We start from the raw sequence: 23,515 nt of genomic DNA on the forward strand, positions 1-23,515 counted from the left end.
TACTTTCTAAATAGATTTTAGGATCTGTTACCAGTAATGACAATAAATGGCAGGGAATTTTTCAGGGAAATTTTTTTCGATCAATACAGGTCTTCAAACATGAGGAATCGTTCTTCTAGGATACAAAAATGAAGAATCTTTGTTTTTAAGATTATTACCGCTAAAGAGGAAGATAGGGATAGGTAGGGAATTCTCTAGGGATAAGATATAGATATATACAGCTTTCTAAACACTATTAAACGATATAAATGTGGAGAATGATCATTTCTGAAATCTTCCGTTACGAGTAACGACAAAAATGGCAGGGAATTTTTCAGGAAAATTCTTTTTTCGACCAATATAGCTCTTAATGCATGAAAAATCGTTTTTCTAGGATGTGAAAATGAAGAATTTTTGTTCTTCGAATTATGTATTACCACTAAAGAGAAAGTAAAAACGTAGGGAATTCATTAAGGATAAAATATAATTTCTAAATAGATTTTGATAGAGCTTTCTAAACACAATTAAACGATGTAAAAATGGAGAATCCTCGTTTTTATGATATTCTATGATGAGTAATCGTTTTTTTAGGATACAAAAACGAAGAATCTTTGCTTTTAATATTATCTTTTAGCGCTAACGAGAAAAACGATTCCTCGTGTTCCCCTGGAAAATTCCATGCCATTTTTTTGTCATTACGCGTAACAAAAAATCTTAAAAACGTTTAATACTGTTTAGAAAGCTGTATTGAAATCTATCGAGAAAGAATATTTTATCTTTAAGGAATTCCTTACCTTTCTTTCTTCCTCTTTAGATGTAATAGATTCCTTATGTTTTAGGATGTGTATTGATCGAAAAAAGAATTTCCCTGAAAAATTTCCTGCCATTCTTTTTGTCATTACTCGTAAAACATGATTTTAAAAACGAACATTCTCCATTTTTATATCGTTTAATAGTCTTTAGAAAGCTGTATTAAAATCTATTTAGAAAGTATATTTTATCCCTAAAGAATTCCCTACATCTTTTTCTTTCACTTTAGCGGTAATAGATAATCTTAAAGACAAAGATTCTTCATTTGCATATCAGGGAAAAACGATTCATGTTTTAGGAAATGTATTGATCGAAAAAAGAAATTCCCTTAAAAATTCCATGCCATTTTTGTCATTACTCGTTTTTGTCATTACAGAAGATCTTAAAAACGAGCATTCTCCTTTTCTACATCCTTTAATAGTGTTTAGAAATCTGTATTGAAATCTATTTAGAAAGTATGTTTTATCTTTAAACAATTCCCTACCTTTTTTCTTTCTCTTTAGTGGTAATAGATTCCTCATTTTCATATCCTAGAAAAACGATTCCTCATGTTCTAAGATCTGTATTGATCATAAAGAAAATTTCCCTGAAAAATTCCCTGCCATTTTTTGTCATTACTCGTACCGAAGATCTCAAAAACGAATGTACCATTTGTACATCGTTTAATAATCTGTAAATAGCTGTATTGAAAGTTATCTAGAAAGTATATTTTATCCTTAAGGAATTCCCTACTTTTTTTTCTTTATCTTTACCGGTAATAGAAAATCTTGAAAACAAAGGTTCTTCATTTTCATATCGTAGAAAAACGATTCATCATGTTTTAAGAACTGTATTGATCGAAAAAAAAGTGAAAAATTCCCTGCCATTTTTTGTCATTACTCGTAAAAGAACATTCTCCATTTTTATACCGTTTAATAGTGTTTAGAAAGTTGTATTGAAATCTATTTAGAAAGTATATTTTATCCCTAAAGAATTCCCTACATCTTTTTTTTCTCTTTAGCGGTAGTAGATAATCTTAAAGACATAGATTCTTAATTTTCATACGATGAAAAACGATTCCTCACGTTTTAGGAAATGTATTTATCGAAAAAAAATCCCTTAAAAATTCCCTGCCATTTTTTCTCATTGTTCATAACCGAAGATCCTATAAACGAGGATTCTCCATTTTTATACCGTTTTCAGAAAGTATATTTTCTCCCTTAAGAATTCCCTACCTTTTTTCTATTTAATAGTTAATAGATAATCTTAAAAACAAGGATTCTTCTTTTTAATTTTCGTGAAAAACGATTCCTTATTGATCTTAAAAAAATTCCCCTGAAAAATACCATGCCATTTTCTGACATTAAACACGAAAGTTTTCCATTTTTACATCATTTAATACTGTTTAGAAAAAGCTGCACTGAAATGTATTTAGAAATTATATTTTATCATCAAGGAATTCCCTACCTTTTTTCTTTATCTTTAGTGGTGATAGATAATTTTAGAAACAAAGCTTCATTTTCATATCCTAGAAAAACGATTCCTCATGTTTTAAGATCTGTATTGATCGAAAAAAGAATTTCCCTTAAATATTCCCTGCCATCTATTGTCATTACTCGTATAAAAAGATCTTAAAAACGAACATTCTCAATTTTTATACCGTTTAATAATGTTTAGAAAGCTGTATTGAAATCTATTTAGATATTATATTTTATCCCTAAAGAATTCCCTACATCTTTTTCTTTCTCTTTAGCGGTAATAGATAATCTTAAAGACAAAGATTCTTCATTTGCATATCAGGGAAAAATTATTCATGTTTTAGGAAATGTATTTATCGAAAAAAAAAATTCCCTTAAGAATTCCCTGCCATTTTTGTCATTACTCGTTTTTGTCATTACAGAGGATCTTAAAAACGAGCATTCTCCATTTCAACATCGTTTAATAGTGTTTAGAAAGATGCATTGAAATATATTTAGAAAGTATGTTTTATCTTTAAGCAATTCCCTACCTTTTTTTTCTTTCTCTTTTGTGGTAATAGATAATCTTATAAAGATTCCTCTTTTTCATATCCTAGAAAAACAATTCCTCATGTCCTAAGATCTGTATTGATCATAAAGAAAATTTCCCTGAAAAATTCCCTGCCAATTCTGTTTAGAAAGTATAGCGGTAATAGATAATCTTAGACATAGGTTCTTCATTTTCATATCATGGAAAAATGATTCCTCACGTTTTAGGAAATGTATAGATCGAAAAAATCCCTTAAAAATTCTCGTTACTGAAGATCTTAAAAACGAATGTTCTCCATTTGTACATCCTTTAATAATGTTTAGGAAGCTGTATTGAAAGCTATTTAGAAAGTATATTTTATCCTTAAGGAATTCCCTACCTTTTTTCTTTATCTTTAGCGGTAATAGAAAATCTTGAAAACAAAGGTTCTTCATTTTCATATCCTAGAAAAATGATTCATTTTTTAAGATCTGTAATAATCGAAAAAAGAATTTCTCTGAAAAATTCCCTGCCATATTTTGTCATTACTCGTAAAAGAATTTACGAGTGTTACGAGTGTAATAGTGTTTAGAAAGCTGTATTGAAATCTGTTTAGAAAGTATAGCGGTAATAGATAATCTCAAAGACATAGATTCTTCATTTTCATATCATGGAAAAATGATTCCTCACGTTTTAGGAAATTTATAGATCGAAAAAATCCCTTAAAAATTCTCTGCCATTTTTTCTCATTGCTCATAACCGAAGATCTTAAAAACGACGGTTCTCCATTTTTATACCGTTTTTAGAAAGTATATTTTTTCCCTTAAGAATTCCCTACCTTTTTTCTATTTAATAGTTAATAGATAATCATAAAGACAAAGATTCTTCATTTTCATATCCGAGAAAAACGATTCCGCATGTTTTAAGACCTGTATTGATCATAAAAAAATTCCCCTGAAAAATACCATGCCATATTCTGACATTACTCGTAACAGATCTTAAATACGAACGTTCTCCATTTTTACATTATTTAATACTGTTTACAAAGCTGTACTGAAATCTATTTAGAAATTATATTTTATCCTTAAGGAATTCCCTACCTTTTTTCTTTAACTTTAGCGATAATAGATAATTTTAGAAAGAAAGGTTCTTCATTTTCATATCCTAGAAAAACGATTCCTCATCTATTAAGATCTGTATTGATGGAAAAAAAAATTCCTTTAAATATTTCCTGCCATCTATTGTCATTACTCGTAATAAAAAAAATTTTAAAAACGAACATTCTTAATCTTTATACTGTTTAATAGTTTTTTGAAAGCTGTATTGAAATCAATTTAGAAATTATTTTTTACCCTTAAAGAGTTCCCTACCTTTTTTTTTTTTCTCTTTAACAAAGATTCTTCTTTTTTATATAAAAGAAAAACGATTCCTTTTGATTTAAAATCTGTATTGATCGAAAAAAAATTTCCCTAAAAAATTCGCTTCCATTTTTTGTCTTTATATGAAACATATCTTAAAAACGAACATTCTCTATTTTTATATCGTTTAATAGTGTTTAGAAGCTGAAATGAAATCTATTTTCTAAATATAAATATACTTTCTAAAAAGAATTCATTACCTTTTATTTCTCTCTTTAGTGCTATTAGATAATCTTAAAAACAAAGATTTTTCATTTTCCCTGAAAAATTTCCTGCCATTTTTTGTCATTACCAGTACTGAAATCTATTTAGAAGGTATATTTTATCCTTAAAAAATTCCATATTTTTTCTTTCTCTTTAGCGGTAATAGATAATCTTAAAAACAAAGATTCTTCTTTTCCATATCCCGGAAAAACGATTCCTCATGTTTGAGGATCTGTATTGATCGAAAAAAGAGTTTCCTTGAAAATTTCCTAGCCGTTTTTATTACTCGTAAGAGAAGATTCTAAAAAAGAACATTTTCCTTTTTATATCATTTAACGGTGTTTACAAAGCTGTAATTGAAATCTATTATATTTTATCCACAAAGAATTCCCTACCTCTTTCCCTTTCTCGTTATCGGTAATAGATAATCTTAAAAACAAAGAATCTTCATTATCAAATCATAGAAAAATGATTCCTCGTGTTCCCCTGAAAAATTCCCTGCCATTTTTTTGTCATTACGCGTGAGAAAATCTTAAAAACGAGCAATCTCCATTTTTATATCGTATTGAAATCTATTGAGAAAGAATATTTTATCTTTAAGGAATTCCTTACCTTTCTTTCTTCCTCTTTAGATGTAATGTATAATCATAAATGCAAAGATTCCTTATGTTTTAAGATGTGTATTGATCGAAAAAAAAATTCCCTGAAAAATTTCCTATTTTTTGTCATTACTCGTAACGTAAGATCTACAAAACATACATTTTCCATTTTTGTATCGTTTAATAGTGTTTAGATAGTTGTATTGAAATCTATTTAGAAAGAATATTTTATCCCTAAAGAATTCCCTGCCTTTTTTCTTTCACTTTTCTGGTAATAGATATCTTAAGAACAAAGATTCTTCATTTTCATATCCTCGAAAAACGATTCCTCACGTTTTAGAAGCTGTATTGATCGAAAAAAAGATTCCCCTGAAAAATTCAATGCCATTTTTCACCATTACTCGTAACAGATCTTAAGAACGAACATTCTCCTTTTTTCAGCGTTTAATAGTCCTTTGAAAGTTGTATTGAAATCTATTTAGAAAGTATATTTTATCCCTAAAGGATTTCCTCTCTTTTTTTCTTTCTCTTTAGCTGTAATAGATAATCTTAGAAACAAAGGTTCTTCATTTAGATATCCTTGAATAACGATTTTTCATGTTTTAAGATCTGTATTGATCGAAAAAAGAATTTCCCTGAAAAATTCCCTTCCATTTTTTTTTCATTACTCGTAAAAGATGATGGAGAATGTTCGTTTTTAACGAACATTCTCCATTTTTATATCGTTTAATAGTCTTTAGAAAGCTGTATTGAAATGTATTTAGAAAGTATATTTTATGCCTACATCTTTTTCTTTTTCTTTAGCGGTAATAGATATCTTAAAGATTCTTCATTTGCATATCAGGGAAAAACAATTCATATTTTAGGAAATGTATTGATCGAAAAAAAAATCCCCTTAAAAATTCCCTGCCATTTTTGTCATTACTCGTTTTTGTCATTAAAGAGGATCTTAAAAACGAGCATTTTCCATTTCTACATCGTTTAAGAGTGTTTAGAAAGCTGTATTGAAATCTATTTAGAAAGTATGTTTTATCTTTAACCAATTTTTCATTCTCTTTAGCGGTAATAGATAATCTTATAAAGATTCCTCATTTTCATATCCTAGAAAAACGATTCCTCATGTATTGGTCATAAAGAAAATTTCCCTGAAAAATTCCCTGCCATTTTTTGTCATCACTCGTAACCGATCTCAAAAACGAATGTTCTCCATTTGGACATCGTTTAATAATGTTTAGGAAGCTGTATTGAAAGCTATTTAGAAAGTATATTTTATCCTTAAGGAATTCCCTACCTTTTTTCTTCATCTTTACCGGTAATAGAAAATCTTGAAAACAAAGGTTCTTTATTTTCATATCCTAGAAAAACGATTCCTCATGTTTTAAGATCTATTGATCGAAAAAAGAATTTCCCTGAAAAACTCCCTGCCATTTTTTGTCATTACTCGTAACAAAAGATCCTCAAAACGATCATTCTCAATTTTTTATACCGTTTAATAGTGTTTAGTCGTAAGAGATTTTAAAAAAGAACATTTAATAGTGTTTACAAAGCTGTATGGAAATCTATCTAGAAAGTATATTTTATCCACAAAGAATTCCCTACCTCTTTCCCTTTCTCGTTAGCAGTAATAGATAATCTTATAAACAAAGAATCTTCATTATCATATCAAAGAAAAACGATTCCTTGTGTTCCCCTGAAAAATTCCGTGCCATTTCTTGCCATTACGCGCAAGAAATATCTTAAAAACGAGCAATCTCCATCTTTATTGAAATCTATTTAAAAAGTATATTTTATCCTTAAGGAATTTCCTATCTTTCTTTCTTCCTCTTTAGATGTAATAGATAATCATAGAAGCAAAAATTCTTCCTTTTTATACCCAAAAAAAATTTCCCTGAAAAATTTCCTGCCATTTTTTGTCATCACTCGTAACATAAGATCTACAAAACATACATTTTCCATTTTTGTATCGTTAATAGTGTTTAGAAAGCTATATTTAAATCTATTTAGAAAGTATATTTTATCCCTAAGGAATTCCCTACCTTTATTCTTTCTCTTTTGTGGTAATAAGAAGAAAGAGTTCATTTTCATATCCGAAAAAAAGATTCCCCTGAAAAATTCCATGCCATTTTTTGCTATTACTCGCAACAGATCTTAAGAATGAACATTCTCCATTTTTATATCGTTTAATAGTCCTTAAAAAGCTGTATTACAATCTATTCAGAAAGTATATTTTATCTCTTTAGCTGTAATAGATAATCATAAAAAGAAAGATTCTTCATTTTCATATCCTAGAATAACGATCTTCATGTTTTAAGAACTGTATTGATCGAAAAAAGAATTTCCCTGAAAAATGCCCTGCCTTTTTTTGTCATTACTCGTAACAAAAGATCTTAAAAACGAACATTCTCAATTTTTATACAGTTTAATAGTGTTTAGAAAGCTGTATTTAAATCTATTAAGAAATTATATTTTACCCTTAAAGAATTCCCTCTTTCTTTTCTTTCTCTTTATCACAGATTCTTCTGCTTCATATACTAGAAAAACGATTCCTTATGTTTCAAAATCTGTATTGATGAAAAAAAATTTCCCTAAAAAAATTCCCTGCTATTTTTTGTCATCACTCGAAACATATCTTAAAAACAAACATTCTCCATTTTTATATCGTTTAATAGTGTTTAGAAGCTGAATTGAAGCTATTTAGAAATATAAAATATACTTTCTAAATAAAATTCCCTACCTTTTTTTTCTCTTTAGTTTTATTGGATAATCTTAAAAACAACGATTTTTCATTTTCATATTTTAGAAAAACGATTCCTCATGTTCTAGGAAATATATTGATCGAAAAAAGATTTCCCTGAAAAATTCCCTGCCATTTTTTGTAATTACTCGTAACAGATGATAAAAACAAACATTCTCCATTTTTACATCGTTTAATCGTTTTAAGAAAGCTGTATTGAAATCTAATTAGAAGGATTCCCCACCTTTTTTTCTTTTTCTTAATGGTAATAGATAATATTAAAAGCAAAGTTTCTTCATTTCCATATCTTAGAAAAACGATTCATGTTTAAAGATCTGTATTAATCGAAAAAAGAGTTTCCTTGAAAAATTCACTGCCATTTTTTTGTGATTACTCGTAAGAAAAATTTTAAAAAAGAACTTTCTCCCTTTTTATATCGTTTAATAGTGTTTACAAAGCTGTATGGAAATCTATCTAGAAAGTATTTTTTATCCCTAAAGAATTCCCTACCTCTTTCCCTTTCTCGTTAGCAGTAATAGATAATCTTAAAAACAAAGAATTTTCAATATTATATCAGAGAAAAACGATTTCTCGTGTTCACCTGAAAAATTCCCTGCCATTTTTTGTCATTACGCGCAAGAAATATCTTAAAAACAATCTCCATTTTTATATCGTTTAATAGCGTTTAGAAAGCTATATTGAAATCTATATAGAAAGTATATTTCATCCTTAAGTAATTCTCTACCTCTCTTTCTTCCTCTTTAGATGTAATAGATAATCATAGAAGCAAAAATTCTTCCTTTTTATACCCAAAAAAACGATTGCTCATGTTTTAAGATGTGTATTGATCGAAAAAATTTCCCTGAAAAATTTCCGGCCATTTTTTGTCATTACTCTTAACATAAAGATCTACAAAACATACATTTTACAATTTTGTATCGTTTAATAGTATTTAGAAAGCTATATTGAAATCTATTTAGAAAGTATATTTTATCCCTAAAGAATTCCCTACCCTTTTTCTTTCTCTTTTGTGGTAATAGATAATCTTAAGAACAAAGATTCTTCATTTTCATATCATCGAAAAACGATTCCCCACGTTTCAAAAGCTATATTGATCGAAAAAAAGATTCCCCTGAAAAATTCCATGCCATTTTTTGCTTTTACTCGCAACAGATCTTAAGAACGAACATTCTCCATTTTTACATTGTTTAATAGTCCGTAAAAACCTGTATTGAAAGTATATTTTATCGCTAAAGAATTTCCTCCCTTTTTTTCTTTCTGTTTAGCTGTAATATATAATCTTAAAAACAAAGGTTCTTCATTTTCATATCCTAAAATAACGATTCTTCATGTTTTAAGATCAATATTGATCGAAAAAAGAATTTCCCTAAAAAATTCCCTGCCATTTTTTGTCATTGCTCGTAAAAGATTTTAAAAATAAACATTCGCCATTTTTATATCGTTTGATAGTGTTTAGAAAGCTGTATATTTTATCCCTAAAGAATTCCCTAAATCTTTTTCTTTCTCTTTAGCGGTAATAGATAATATTAAAGAGAAAGATTCTTCATTTGCATATCAGGGAAAAACGATTCATCATGTTTTAAGAAAAGTATTGATCGAAAAAAATTCCTTTAAAAATTCCTTGGCATTTTTTGTCATTACTCGTAACAGAGGATCTTATAAACTAACATTCTCCATTTTTCCATCGTTTAATAGTGTTTACAAAGCTGTATTGAAATCTATTTAGAAAGTATGTTTTATCTTTAAACAATTCCCTACCTTTTTTTCTTTCTATTTAGCGGTAATAGATAATCTTTTAAAGATTCCTCATTTTCATATCCTAGAAAACGATTCGTCATGTTCGAAGATCTGTATTCATCATAAAGAAAATTTCCCTGAAAAATTCCCTGCCATTTTTTGTCATTACTCGTAACCGAGTAATGAAATCTATTTAGAAAGTATATTTTATCCTTAAAGAATTCCCTACCTTTTTGTCTTTTCTTTAGCGGTAAAGGTTCTTTATTTTCTATCCTAGAAAAACGATTCCTCATGTTTTAAGACCTGTATTGATCGTAAAAAAATCCCCTGAAAAATTCCCTACCATTTTCTGCCATTATGCGTAACAGATCTTAAATACGAACGTTCTCCATTTTTACATCGTTTAATACTGTTTAGAAAGTTGTATTGAAATCTATTAAGAAAGTATATTTTATCCCTAAGGAATTCCCTACCTTTTTTTCTTTATCTTTAGCGGTAATAGAAAATCTTGAAAACAAAGGTTCTTCATTTTCATATCCTAGAAAAACGATTCCTCATGTTTTAAGATCTGTACTGATCGAAAATATAATTTCCCTGAAAAATTCCCTACCATTTTTTGTCATTACTCGTGACAAAAGATCTTAAAAACGAACATTCTCAAATTTTATACCGTTTAATAGTGTTTAGAAAGCTGTATTGAAATCTATTCAGAAATTATATTTTACCCCTAAAGAATTCCCTACTTTTTTTTCTTTCTCTTTAGCATTCTTCTGTTTCTTATTCTAGTATAAGAAACAGAAGAATGCTAAAGAGAAAGAAAAACGATTCCTTATGTTTCAAAATCTGTACTGATGAAAAAAAAATTTCCCCAAAAAATTCCCTGCTATTTTTTGTCATCACTAGAAATCCCCTACCTTTTTTTTTCTCTTTAGTGTTATTAGATAATCTTAAAATCAACGCTTTTTCATTTTCATATTTTCGAAAAGGGATTCCTCATGTTCTAGGAAATTGATTGAAAAAAGATTACCCTGTAAAATTCCCTGCCATTTTTACTAATTACTCGTAACAGATGATAAAAACAAACATTCTCCATTTTTACATCGTTTAATCGTTTTAGAAGGTATATTTTATCCTTAAAGAATTCCCCTTTTTTTCTTTCTCTTTAGCGGTAATAGATAATCTTAAAAGCAAAGATTCTTCATTTCCATATCCTAGAAAAACAATTCCTCATGTTCAAAGATCTATATTGATCGAAAAGAGTTTCCTTGAAAAATTCACAGCAATTTTTTTTGTCATTACTCGTAAAAGAATATAATAAAAAAGAACGTTCTCCCCTTTTTATATCGTTTAATAGTGTTTACAAAGCCGTATGGAAATCTATGTAGAAAGTATATTCTATCCCTAAAGAATTCCCTACCTCTTTCTCTTTCTCGTTAGCGGTAATAGATAATCTAAAAAAAAGAATCTTCATTATCATATCAGAGAAAAACGATTCCTCGTTTTCACCTGAAAAATTCCCTGCCATTTTTTGTCATTACGCGCAAGAAATATCTTAAAAACGAGCAATTTCTATTTCTATATCGTTTAATAGTGTTTAGAAAGCTGTATTGAAATCTATTTAGAAAGGATCTTTTATCCTTAAGGAATTCCATACCTTTCTTTCTTCCTCTTTAGATGTAATAGATAATCATAGAAGCAAAAATTCTTCCTTTTTATACCCAAAAAAACGATTGCTCATGTTTTAAAATGTGTATTGATCGAAAAAAATTTCCTTGAAAAATTTTCTGCCATTTTTTGTCATTACTCGTACCATAAGATCTACAAAACATACATTTTTCATTTTTGTATCGTTTAATAGTGTTTAGAAAGCTATATTGAAATCTATTTAGAAAGTATATTTTATCCCTAAAGAATTCCCTACCTTTTTTCTTTCTCTTTTGTGAAATCTTAAGAACAAAGATTCTTCATTTTCATATCCTCGAAAAACGATTCCCCTGAAAAATTCCATGCCATTTTTTCCTTTTACTCGCAACAGATCTTAAGAACGAACATTCTCCATTTTTACATTGTTTAATAGTCCTTAAAAAGCTGTATTGAAAGTATATTTTATCACTAAAGAATTTCCTCCCTTCTTTTCTTTCTGTATAGCTGTAATAGATAATCTTAAAAACAAAGGTTCTTCATTTTCATATCCTAGAATAACGATTCTTCATGTTTTAAGATCTGTATTGATCGAAAAAAGAATTTCCCTGAAAAATTCCCTGCCATTTTTTGTCATTGCTCGTAAAAGATTTTAAAAACGAACATTCGCCAAGTTTTATATCGTTTAATAGTGATTAGAAAGCTGTATTGAAATATATTTAGAAAGTATATTTTATCCTTAAAGAATTCCCTTCATCTTTTTCTTTCTCTTTAGCGGTAATAGATAATCTTAAAGACAAAGATTCTTCATTTGCATATCAGGGAAAAACGATTCCTCATGTTTATGAAAAATGTTTGATCGGAAAAAAAAATTCCTTAAAAACGAACATTCTCCATTTTTCCATCGTTTAGTAGTGTTTACAAAGCTGTATTGAAATCTATTTAGAAAGTATGTTTTATCTTTAAACAATTTCCTACCTTTTTTCTTTCTCTTTATTGGTAATAGATAATCTTATTTTCATATCCTAGAAAAAACGATTCTCATGTTTAAGATCTGTATTGATCAAAAAAAAATTTCCCTTGAAAAATTCCTGCCATTTTTTGTCATTACTCGTAACCAAGATCTTAACAAGAATATTCTCCATTTGTACATCGTTTAACAATGTTTAGAAAGCTGTATTGAATCTATTTAAAAGTATATTTTTTCCTAAAGAATTCCCTACCTTTTTCTCTTTCTTTTGCGGTAATACATAATCTAAGCAAAGTTCTTCCTTTTCATATCCTAGAAAACGATTCCTATGTTTTAAGACCTGTATTATCGTAAAAAAATCCCCTGAAAAATTCCTGCATTTTTCCATTTACGCGTAACAGATCTTAAATACGAACGTTCTCCATTTTTACATCGTTTAATATCCTGTTTAGAAAGCTGTATTGAAATTATTTAACTAAGAATTTCTCCTTTTTTTCTTTATCTTTAGCGTAATAGAAAATCTTGAAAACAAAGGTTCTTCATTTTCATATCCTAGAAAAACGATTCTCCATGTTTTAAGATCTGTATTGATCAAAAAAAGAATTTCCCTGAAAAATTCCCTGCCATTTTTTGTCATTACTCGTACAAAAGATCTTAAAAACGAACATTCCAATTTTTATACGTTTAATAGTGTTTAGAAAGTGTATTTGAAACATTTAGAAAGTATATTTTATCCTAAAGAATTCCTTATCATCTTTTCTTTCTCTTTAGCGGTAATAGATAATCTTAAAGACAAAGATATCATTGATTGATCGAAAGAAAAATCCTTAAAAATTCCTGCATTTTTTGTAATTACTTTCACAGAGGAACTTATAAAACGAACATTCTCCATTTTTCCATCGTTTATAGTGTTTACAAAGCTGTATTGAAATCTATTTAGAAAGTATGTTTTATCTTTAAACAATTCCTACCTTGTTTTCTTTCTCTTTAGCATAATAGATAATTTATAAGATCCTCATTTTCATATCCTAGAAAAACGATTCCTCATGTTCTAAGATCTCTATTGATCATAAAGAAAATATCCCTGAAAAATTCCCTGCCATTTTTTGTCATTACTCGTAACCGAAGATCTTAAAATGAATTTCTTCATTTGTCATCGTTTACAATGTTTAGGAAGCTGTATTGGAATCTATTTACAAAGTATATTTTTCTAAAGAATTCCCTACGTTTTTTTCTTTCTTTAGCGGTAATAATAATCTAAAAGCAAAGGTTCTCTTTTCATATCCTAGAAAAACGATTCTTCATGTTTTTAAGACCTATATTGATCGTAAAAAAATCCCCTGAAAAATTCCTGCATTTTCTGCCATTACGCGTAACAGATCTTAAATACGAACGTTCTCCATTTTTACATCGTTTAATACTGTTTAGAAAGCTGTATTGAATATTTTATCCTTAAGGAATTCCCTACCTTTTTTTCTTTATCTTTAGCGGTAATAGAAAATCTTGAAAACAAAGGTTCTTCATTTTCATATCCTAAAAAACGATTCCTCATGTTTTAAGATCTGTATTGATCAAAAAAAGAATTTCTGAAAAATTCCCTGCCATTTTTTGTCATTACTCGTAACAAAAGATCTTAAAAACGAACATTCTCAATTTTTATATCGTTAATAGTGTTTAGAAAGTTGTATTGAAATCTACTTAGAAAGTATATTTTATCCCTAAAGGTTTCCCTACATCTTTTTCTTTCTCTTTAGCGGTAATAGATAATCTTAAAGAAAGATTCTTCATTTGCATATCAGTTAAAAACGATTCCTCATGTTTAAGAAATGATCGAAAAAAAATTCCCTTAAAATTCCCTGGCATTTTTTGTCATTACTCTTCACAGAGGATCTTATAAACGAACATTCTCCATTTTTCCATCGTTTAATAGTGTTTACAAATCTGTATTGAAATCTATTTAGAAAGTATGTTTTATCTTTAAACAATTCCCTACCTTGTTTTCTTTCTCTTTAGCGATAATAGATTATCTTATAAGATTCCTCATTTTCATATCCTAGAAAAACGATTCCTCATGTTCTAAGATCTCTATTGATCATAAAGAAAATTTCCCTGAAAAATTCCCTGCCATTTTTTGTCAATCCTCGTAACCGAAGATCTTAAAAATGAATGTTCTTCATTTGTTCATAGTTTACAATGTTAGAAGCTTATTGATCATTAGAAGAATTTCTCCTAAATCCTATTTTGTCTTTTCTTTAGCGGTAATAGATAATCTTAAAAGCAAAGGTTCTTCATTTTCATATCCTAGAAAAACGATTCCTCATGTTTTAAGACCTATATTGATCGTAAGAAAATCCCTGAAAAATTCCCTGCCATTTTCTGCCATTAAGCGTAACAGATCTTAAATACGAACATCGTTTAATACTGTTTAGAAAGCTGTATTTGAATCTATTAGAAAGATATTTACCCTAGGATTCCTTTTTTTCTTTATCTTTAGCGGTAATAGAAAATCTTGAAAACAAAGGTTCTTCATTTATTATCCTAGAAAAACGATTCCTCATGTTTAAGATCTGTATTGATCGAAAAAAGAATTTCCCTGAAAAATTGCATGCCATTTTTTTATCATTACTCGTGACAAAAGATCTTAAAAACGAGCATTCTCAATTTTTATACCGTTTAATAGTGTTTAGAAAACTGTATTATAATCTATTCAGAAATTATATTTTACCCCTAAAGAATTCCATATTCTTTCTCTTTATCAAAGATTCTTCTGTTTCATATACTAGAGAAACGATTCCTTATGTTTCAAAATCTGTATTGATAAAAAAAAAATTTCCCTAAAAAAATTCCCTGCTCTTTTTTGTCATCACTCGAAACATCTTAAAAACAAACATTCTCCATTTTTATATCGTTTAATAGTGTTTAGAAGCTGAATTGAAGTTATTTATAAATATAAAATATACTTTCTAAATAGAATTCCCTACCTTTTTTTTTCTCTTTAGTGTTATCAGATAATCTTAAAAAGAAAGATTTTTCATTTTCATATTTTAGAAAAACGATTCCACTTCTAGAAAATATATTGACCGAAAAAAGATTTCCCTGAAAAATTCCTGCCATTTTTTGTCATTACTCGTAACCGAAGATCTTAAAAATGAATGTTCTCTCGTTTAACAATGTTTAGGAAGCTGTATTGAAAATCTATTTAGAAAGTATATTTCATTCCTTAAAGAATTCCCTACAATTTTTGTCTTTTCTTTAGCGGTAATAGATAATCTTAAATGCAAAGCTTCTTCATTTTCATATCCTAGAAAAACGATTCCTCATGTTTTAAGACATGTATTGATCGTAAAAAAATCCCCTGAAAAATTCCCTGCCATTTTCTGCCATTACGCGTAACAGATCTTAAATACGAACGTTTTCCATTTTTACATCATTTAATACTGTTTAGAAAGCTGTATTGAAATCTATTTAGAAAGTATATTTTCTCCTTAAGGAATTCCGTACTTTTTTTCTTTATCTTTAGCGGTAATAGAAAATCTTGAAAACAAAGGTTCTTCATTTTCATATCCTAGAAAAACGATTCCTCATGTCTTAAGATCTGTATTGATCGAAAAAAGAATTTCCCTGAAAAATTCCATGCCATTATTTATCATTACTCGTAACAAAATATCTTAAAAACGAACATTTTCAATTTTTATACCGTTTAATAGTGTATAGAAAGCTGTATTGAAATCTATTCAGAAATATTTTACCCCTAAATAATTCCCTCTTTCGTTTCTTTCTCTTTTTCAAAATCTGTATTTATAAAAAAAAATTTCCCTAAAAAAATTCCCTGCTATTCTTGTCATCACTCGAAACATTCTTAAAAACAAAGGTTCTTCATTTTCATATCCTAGAATAATGATTCTTCATGTTTTAAGATCTGTATTGATCGAAAAAAGAATTTCCCTGAAAAATTCCCTGCCATTTTTTGTCATTGCTTGTAAAAGATTTTAAAAACGAACATTCGCCATTTTTATATCGTTTAATAGTGTTTAGAAAGCTGTATTGAAATCTATTTAGAGAGTATATTTTATCCCTAAATAATTCCCTACATCTTTTTCTTTCTCTTTAGTGGTAATAAATAATCTCAAAGACAAAGATTCTTATTTGTATATCAGGGAAAAACGATTCTCATGTTTTAAAAATGTATTGATGGAAAAAAAAATTCCCTTAAAAATTCCCTGGCATTTTTGTCATTACTCGTAAACAGTATCTTATAAACGAACTTTCTCCATTTTTCCATCGTTTAATAGTGTTTACAAAGCTGTATTGAAATCTATTTAGAAAGTATGTTTTATCTTTAAACAATTCCGTATCTTTTTCTTTCTCTTTAGGGGTAATAGATAATCTTATAAAGATTCCTCATTTTCATATCCTAGAAAAACGATTTCCCATGTTCTGAGATCTGTATTGATCATAAAGAAAATTTCCCTGAAAAATTCCCTGCCATGTTTTGTCATTGCTCGTAACCGATCTTAAAAATGAATATTCTCCATTTGTACATCGTTTAGCAATGTTTGGGAAGCTGTATTGAAATCTATTTAAAGTATATTTTATCCTTAAAGAATTCCCTACCTTTTTGTCTTTTCTTTAGCCGTAATAGATAATCTTAAAAGCAAAGGTTCTTCATTTTTATATCCTAGAAAAACGATTCCTCATGTTTTAAGACTGCATTAATCGTAAAAAAATGCCCTGAAAAATTCCCTGGCATTTTCTGCCATTACGCGTAACAGATCTTAAATACGAACGTTCTCCATTTTTACATTGTATAATACTGTTTAGAAAGCTTATTGAAATCTATTTAGAAATATTTTATCCTTAAGGAATCTCCTACTTTTTTACTTTATCTTTAGCAGTAATAGAAATCTTGAAAACTAAGGTTCTTTCATTTTCATATCCTAGAAAAACGATTCCTCATGTTTTAAGACCTGTATTGATCGTAAAAAAAATCCCCTGAAAAATTCCCTGCCATTTTCTGCCATTACGCGTAACAGATCTTAAATACGAACGTTCTCCATTTTTACATCGTTTAATACTGTTTAGAAAGCTGTATTGAAATCTATTTAGAAAGTATATTTTATCCTTAAGGAATTCCTACCTTTTTTTATTTATCTTTAGCGGAAATAGAATATCTTGAAAACAAAGGTTCTTCATTTTCATATCCTAGAAAAACGATTCCTCATGTTTCAAGAAATGATCGAAAAAAGAATTTCCCTGAAAAATTCCCTTCCATTTTTGTCATTACTCGTAACAAAAGATCTTAAAAACGAACATTCTCAATTTTTATACCGTTTAATGGTGTTTAGAAAGCTGTATTGAAATCTATTCAGAATTATATTTTACCCCTAAAGAATTCCCCTCTTTTATTTTCTTTCTCTTTATCAAAGATTCTTCTGTTTCATATACTAGAAAAACGATTCCTTATGTGTCTAAATCTGTATTGATGAAAAAAAAATTTCCCTAAAAAATTCCCTATTTTTTGTTATCACTAGAATTTCTTACCTTTTTTTTTTTCTCTTTGGTAGTATTAAATAACCTTAAAAGCAACGATTTTTATTTTCATATTTTAGAAAAAGGATTCCTCATGTTCTAGGAAATAAATTGATCGAAAAAAGATTTCCCTGAAAAAGTCCCTGCCATTTTTTGTCATTACTTGTAACAGATCATAAAAACAAACATTATCCATTTTTAATCGTTTAATAGTGTTTAGAAAGCTGTATTGAAATCTATTTAGAAAGTATATTTTATCCTTAAAGAATTCCCTACATTTTTCTTTCTCTTTAGTGGTAATAGATAATCTTAAAAGCAAGATTCTTCATTTTCATATCCTAGAAAAACGATTCCTCATGTTTTAAGATCGTATTGATCGAAAAAATTCCTTGAAAAATTCCCTGCCATTTTTGTCATTACTCGTAAAGATTCTTAAAAACGAACATTCTCCATTTTTACATCGTTTAATATGTTTAAAAGCTGTATTGAAATCTATTAGAAAGTATATTTATCTCTAAGGAATTCCCTACCTTTTTTTCTTTCTTTAGCGTAATAGATAATCTTAAAAAATTCTTCTTTTCATATCCTAGAAAAACGATTCCTCATGTTTAAGATCTGTATTGATCATAAAAAAATTTCCCTGAAAAATTCCCTGCCATTTTTGTCATTAGTCGTAACAAAGATCTAAAAACAACATTTTCCATTTTAGTATCGTTTAATAGTGTTTAGAAAGCTGTATTGAAATCTATATAGAAAGTATATTTTATCCTTAAGGAATTCCCTACCTCTCTTTCTTCGTCTTTAGATGTAATAGATAATCATAGATGCAAAAATCCTTCATTTTTATACCAAAAAAAAAACGATTGCTCATGTTTTAAGATGTGTATTGATCGAAAAAAAAAATTCCCTGAAAAATTTCCTGCCATCTTTTGTCATTACTCGTAACATAAGATCTACAAAACATACATTTTCCATTTTTGTATCGTTTAATAGTGTTTAGAAAGTTATATTCAAATCTATTTAGAAAGTATATTTCATCCCTAAAGAATCCATTACCTTTTTTCTTTCTCTTTTGTGGTAATAGATAATCTTAAGAACAAAGATTCTTCATTTTCATATCCTCGAAAAACGATTTCTCACGTTTCAGAAGCTGTATTGATCGAAAAAAAGATTCCCCTGAAAAATTCCATGCCATTTTTTGCTTTTACTCGCAACAGATCTTAAGAACGAACATTCTCCATTGTTACATTGTTTAATAGTCCTTAAAAAGCTGTATTGAAAGTATATTTTATCGCTAAAGAATTTCCTTCCTTTTTTCTTTCTGTTTAGCTGTAATAGATAATCTTAAAAACAAAGGTTATTCATTTTCATATCCTAAAATAACGATTCTTCATGTTTTAAGATCTATATTGATCGAAAAAAGAATTTGCCTGAAAAATTCCCTGCCACTTTTTGTCATTCCTCGTAAAAGATTTTAAAAACGAACATTTGCCATTTTTATATCGTTTAGAAAGTTGTATTGAAATCTATTTTGAAAGTATATTTTATCCCTAAAGAATTCCCTACTTCTTTTTCTTTCTCTTCAGTGGTAATAGATAATCTTAAATACAAAGATTCTTCATTTGCATATCAGGGAAAAACGATTCCTCATGTTTTAAGATCGAAAAGAAAATCCCTCAAAAATTCCCTGGCATTTTTTATCATTACTCGTAACAGAGGATCTTATAAACGAACATTCTCCATTTTTCCATCGTTTAATAGTGCTTACAAAGCTCTATCTATTTAGAAAGTATGTTTTATCTTTAAACAATTCCCTACCTTTTTTTTTCTTTCTCTGTAGCGGTAATAGATAATCTTATAAAGATTCCTTATTTTCATATCCTAGAAAAACGATTCCTCATGTTCTAAGATCTGTATTGATCATAAAGAAAATTTCCCTGAAAAATTCTCTGCCATTTTTTGTCATTACTCGTAACCGAAGTTCTTAAAAATGAATGTTCTCCATTTGTACATCGTTTAACAATGTTTAGGAAGCTGTATATTGAATCTATTTAAGAATATTTTTATCCTTAGCGGTAATAGATAATTTTAAAAGCAAAGGTTCATCATTTTTATATCCTAGAAAAACGATTCCTCGTGTTTTAAGACCTGTATTGATCGTAAAAAAATCCCCTGAAAAATTCCCTGCCATTTTCTGCCATTACGCGTAACAGATCTTAAATACGAACGTTCTCCATTTTTACATCGTTTAATACTGTTTAGAAAGCTGTATTGAAATCTGTTTAGAAAGTATATTTCATCCTTAAGGAATTCCCTACCTTTTTTTCTTTATCTTTAGCGGTAATAGAAAATCTTGAAAACAAAGGTTCTTCATTTTCATATCCTAGAAAAATGATTCCTCATGTTTTAAGATTGAAAAAAGAATTTCCCTGAAAAATTCCATGCCAAAAGATCTTAAAAACGAACATTCTCAATTTTTATACCGTTTAATAGTGTTTACAAAGCTCTATTGAAATCTATTCAGAAATTATATTTTACCCCTAAAGAATTACCTATATTTTTTTTCTCTCTTTAGCAAAGATTCTTGTTTCATGTATTAGAAAAACGATTCCTTATGTTTCAAAATCTGTATTGATAAAAAAAAATTTCCATAAAAAATTCCCTGCTATTTTTTGTCATCACTAAAATTCCCTAACTTTTTTTTTCTCTTTAGTGTTATTAGATAATCTTAAAAGCAACGATTTTTCATTTTCAAAAAAATTCCCTGCTATTTTTGTATCACTAGATTTCCCTAACTTTTTTTTTCTCTTTAGTGTTATTAGATAATCTTAAAAGCAACGATTTTTCATTTTCATATTTTAGAAAACGATTCCTCATGTTCTAGGAAATAAATTGATGGAAAAAAGATTTCCCTGAAAAATTCCCTGCCACTTTATTGTCATTACTCATAACAGATCATAAAAACAAACATTCTTCATTTCTACATCTTTTAATCGTTATAAGAAAGCTGTACTGAAATAATTAGAAGTATATCTATCTTAAGAAATTCCCCACTTTTTTCTTTCATCTTAGCGGTAAGATAATTGAAAAGCAAGATTCCTCATTCCATATCTAGAAAACGATTCTCATTTCCAATCTAGAAAAACGATTCCTCATGTTTAAAGATTATATTGATCGAAAAAGAGTTCCTTGAAAAATTGACAGCCATTTTTTTGTCATTACATACATTTTCCATTTTTGTATCGTTTAATACTGTTTAGAAAGCTATTTTGAAATCTATTTAGAAAGTATATTTTATCCCTAAGGAATTCCCTACCTTTTCTCTTTCTCTTTTGTGGTAATAGATAATCTTAAGAACAAAGATTCTTCATTTTCATATCCTCGAAAAACGATTCCTCACGTTTCAGAAGCTGTATTGATCGAAAAAAAAGATTCCCCTGAAAAATTCCATGTCATTTTTTGCTTTTATTCGCAACAGATCTTAAGAACGAACATTCTCCATTGTTACATTGTTTAATAGTCCTTAAAAAGCTGTATTGAAAGTATATTTTATCGCTAAAGAATTTCCTCCCTTTTTTCTTTCTGTTTAGCTGTAATAGATAATCTTAAAAACAAAGATTCTTCATGTTTTAAGATCTGTATTGATCGAAAAAAGAGTTTCCCTGAAAAATTCCCTGCCATTTTTTGTCGCAAAAGATTTTCAAAACGAACATTCGCTGTATTGAAATCTATTTAGAAAGAATATTTTATCCCTAAAGAATTCCCTACATCTTTTTCTTTAGCGGTAATAGATAATCTTAAAGATAAAGATTTTTCATTTGCATATCAGGGAAAAACGATTCCTCATGTTTTAGGAAATGTGTTGATTGAAAAAAATTCCCTTAAAAATGAACATTCTCCATTTTTCCAGCGTTTAATAGTGTTTACAAAGCTGAATTGAAATCTATATAGAAAGTATGTTTTATCTTTAAACAATTCCCTACTTTTTTTCTCTTTAGTGTTAATAGATAATCTTATAAAGATTCCTCATTTTCATATCCTAGAAAAACGATTCCTCATGTTCTAAGATCTGTATTGATCAAAAAGAAAATTTACCTGAAAAATTCTCTGCCATTTTTTGACATTACTCGTAACCGAAGATCTTAATGTTAAGGAAGCTGTATTGAAATCTATTTACAAAGTATATTTTATCCTTACAAAATTGCCTACCTTTTTGTCTTTTCTTTAGCGGTAATAGATAATCGTAAAAGCAAAGGTTCTTCACTTTCATATCCTAGAAAAACGATTCCTCATGTTTTAAGACCTGTATTGATCGTAAAAAAATCCCCTGAAAAATTTTTTGCCATTTTCTGCCATTACGCGTAACAGATCCTAAATACGAACGTTCTCCATTTTTACATCGTTTAATACTGTTTAAAAAGCTGTTTTGAAATCTATTTAGAAAGTATATTTTATCCCTAAGGAATTCCCTACATCTTTTTCTTTCTCTTTAGCGGTAAAAGATAATCTGAAAGACAAAGGCTCTTCATTTGCATATCAGGAAAAAACGATTCCTCATGTTTCAAGAAATGTATTGATCGAAAAAGAATTACCTTAAAAATTCCCTGGCATTTTTTGTCATTACTCGTAACAGAGGATCTTATAAACGAACATTCTCCATTTTTCAATAGTTTAATAGTGTTTACAAAGCTGTATTGAAATCTATTTAGAAAGTATGTTTTATCTTTAAACAATTCCCTACTTTTTTTTTCTCTTTAGCGGTAATAGATAATCTTATAAAGATTCCTCTTTTTCATATCCTAGAAAAACGATTCCTCATGTTCTAAGATCTGTATTGATCATAAAAAAAATTTCCCTAAAAAATTCCCTGCCATTTTTTGTCATTACTCGTAATCGAATATCTTAAAAATGTATGTTCTCTATTTGTACATCGTTTAACAATGTTTAGGAAGCTGTATTGAAATGTATTTAGAAAGTATATTTTATCCTTACAGAATTCCCTACCTTTTTGTCTTTTCTTTAGCGGTAATAGATAATCTTAAAAGCAAAGGTTCTTCATTTTCATATCCTAGAAAAACGATTCCGCATGTTTTAAGATCTGTATTGATCGTAAAAAAATCCCCTGAAAAATTTTTTGCCATTTTCTGCCATTACGCGTAACAGATTTAAGATCTGTTACGAAAGTTTTCCATTTCTACATCGTTTAATACTGTTTAGAAAGCTGTATTGAAATCTGTTTAGAAAGTATATTTCATCCTTATGGAATTCCCTACCTTTTTTTCTTTATCTTCAGCAGTAATAGAAAACCTTGAAATTTATTCTTCATATTCATATCCTAGAAAAACGATTCCTCATGTTTTAAGATCTGTATTGATCGAAAAAAGAATTTCCCTGAAAAATTCCCTGCCATTTTTTGTCATTACTCGTAACAAAAGATCTTAAATACGAACATTCTAATAGTGTTTAGAAAGCTGTTTTAAAATCTATTCAGAAATTATATTTTACCCCTAAAGAATTCCTTACTTTTTTTCTTTCTCTTTAGCAAAGATTCTTCTGTTTCATATACCAAAAAAATGATTCCATGTTTCAAAATCTGTATTGATGAAAAAAAATTTCCCTAAGAAATTCCCTGCTATTTTTTGTCATCACTAGAATTCCCTAGCTTTTTTTTTCTTTAGTGTTAATAGATAATCTTAAAAGCAACGATTTTTCATTTTCATATTTTAGAAAAACGATTTCTCATGTTCTAGGAAATATATTGATCGAAAAAAGATTGCCCTGAAAAATTGCCTGCCATTTTTTGTCATTACTCGTAACAGAAGATCATAAAAACAAACATTCTCCATTTTTACATCGCTTAATAGTTTTAAGAAAGCTGTATTGAAATCTATTTAGAAGGTATATTTTA

Source organism: Panulirus ornatus, chromosome 26 (assembly GCF_036320965.1).
Source record: "Panulirus ornatus isolate Po-2019 chromosome 26, ASM3632096v1, whole genome shotgun sequence".
Taxonomy (NCBI): domain Eukaryota; kingdom Metazoa; phylum Arthropoda; class Malacostraca; order Decapoda; family Palinuridae; genus Panulirus; species Panulirus ornatus.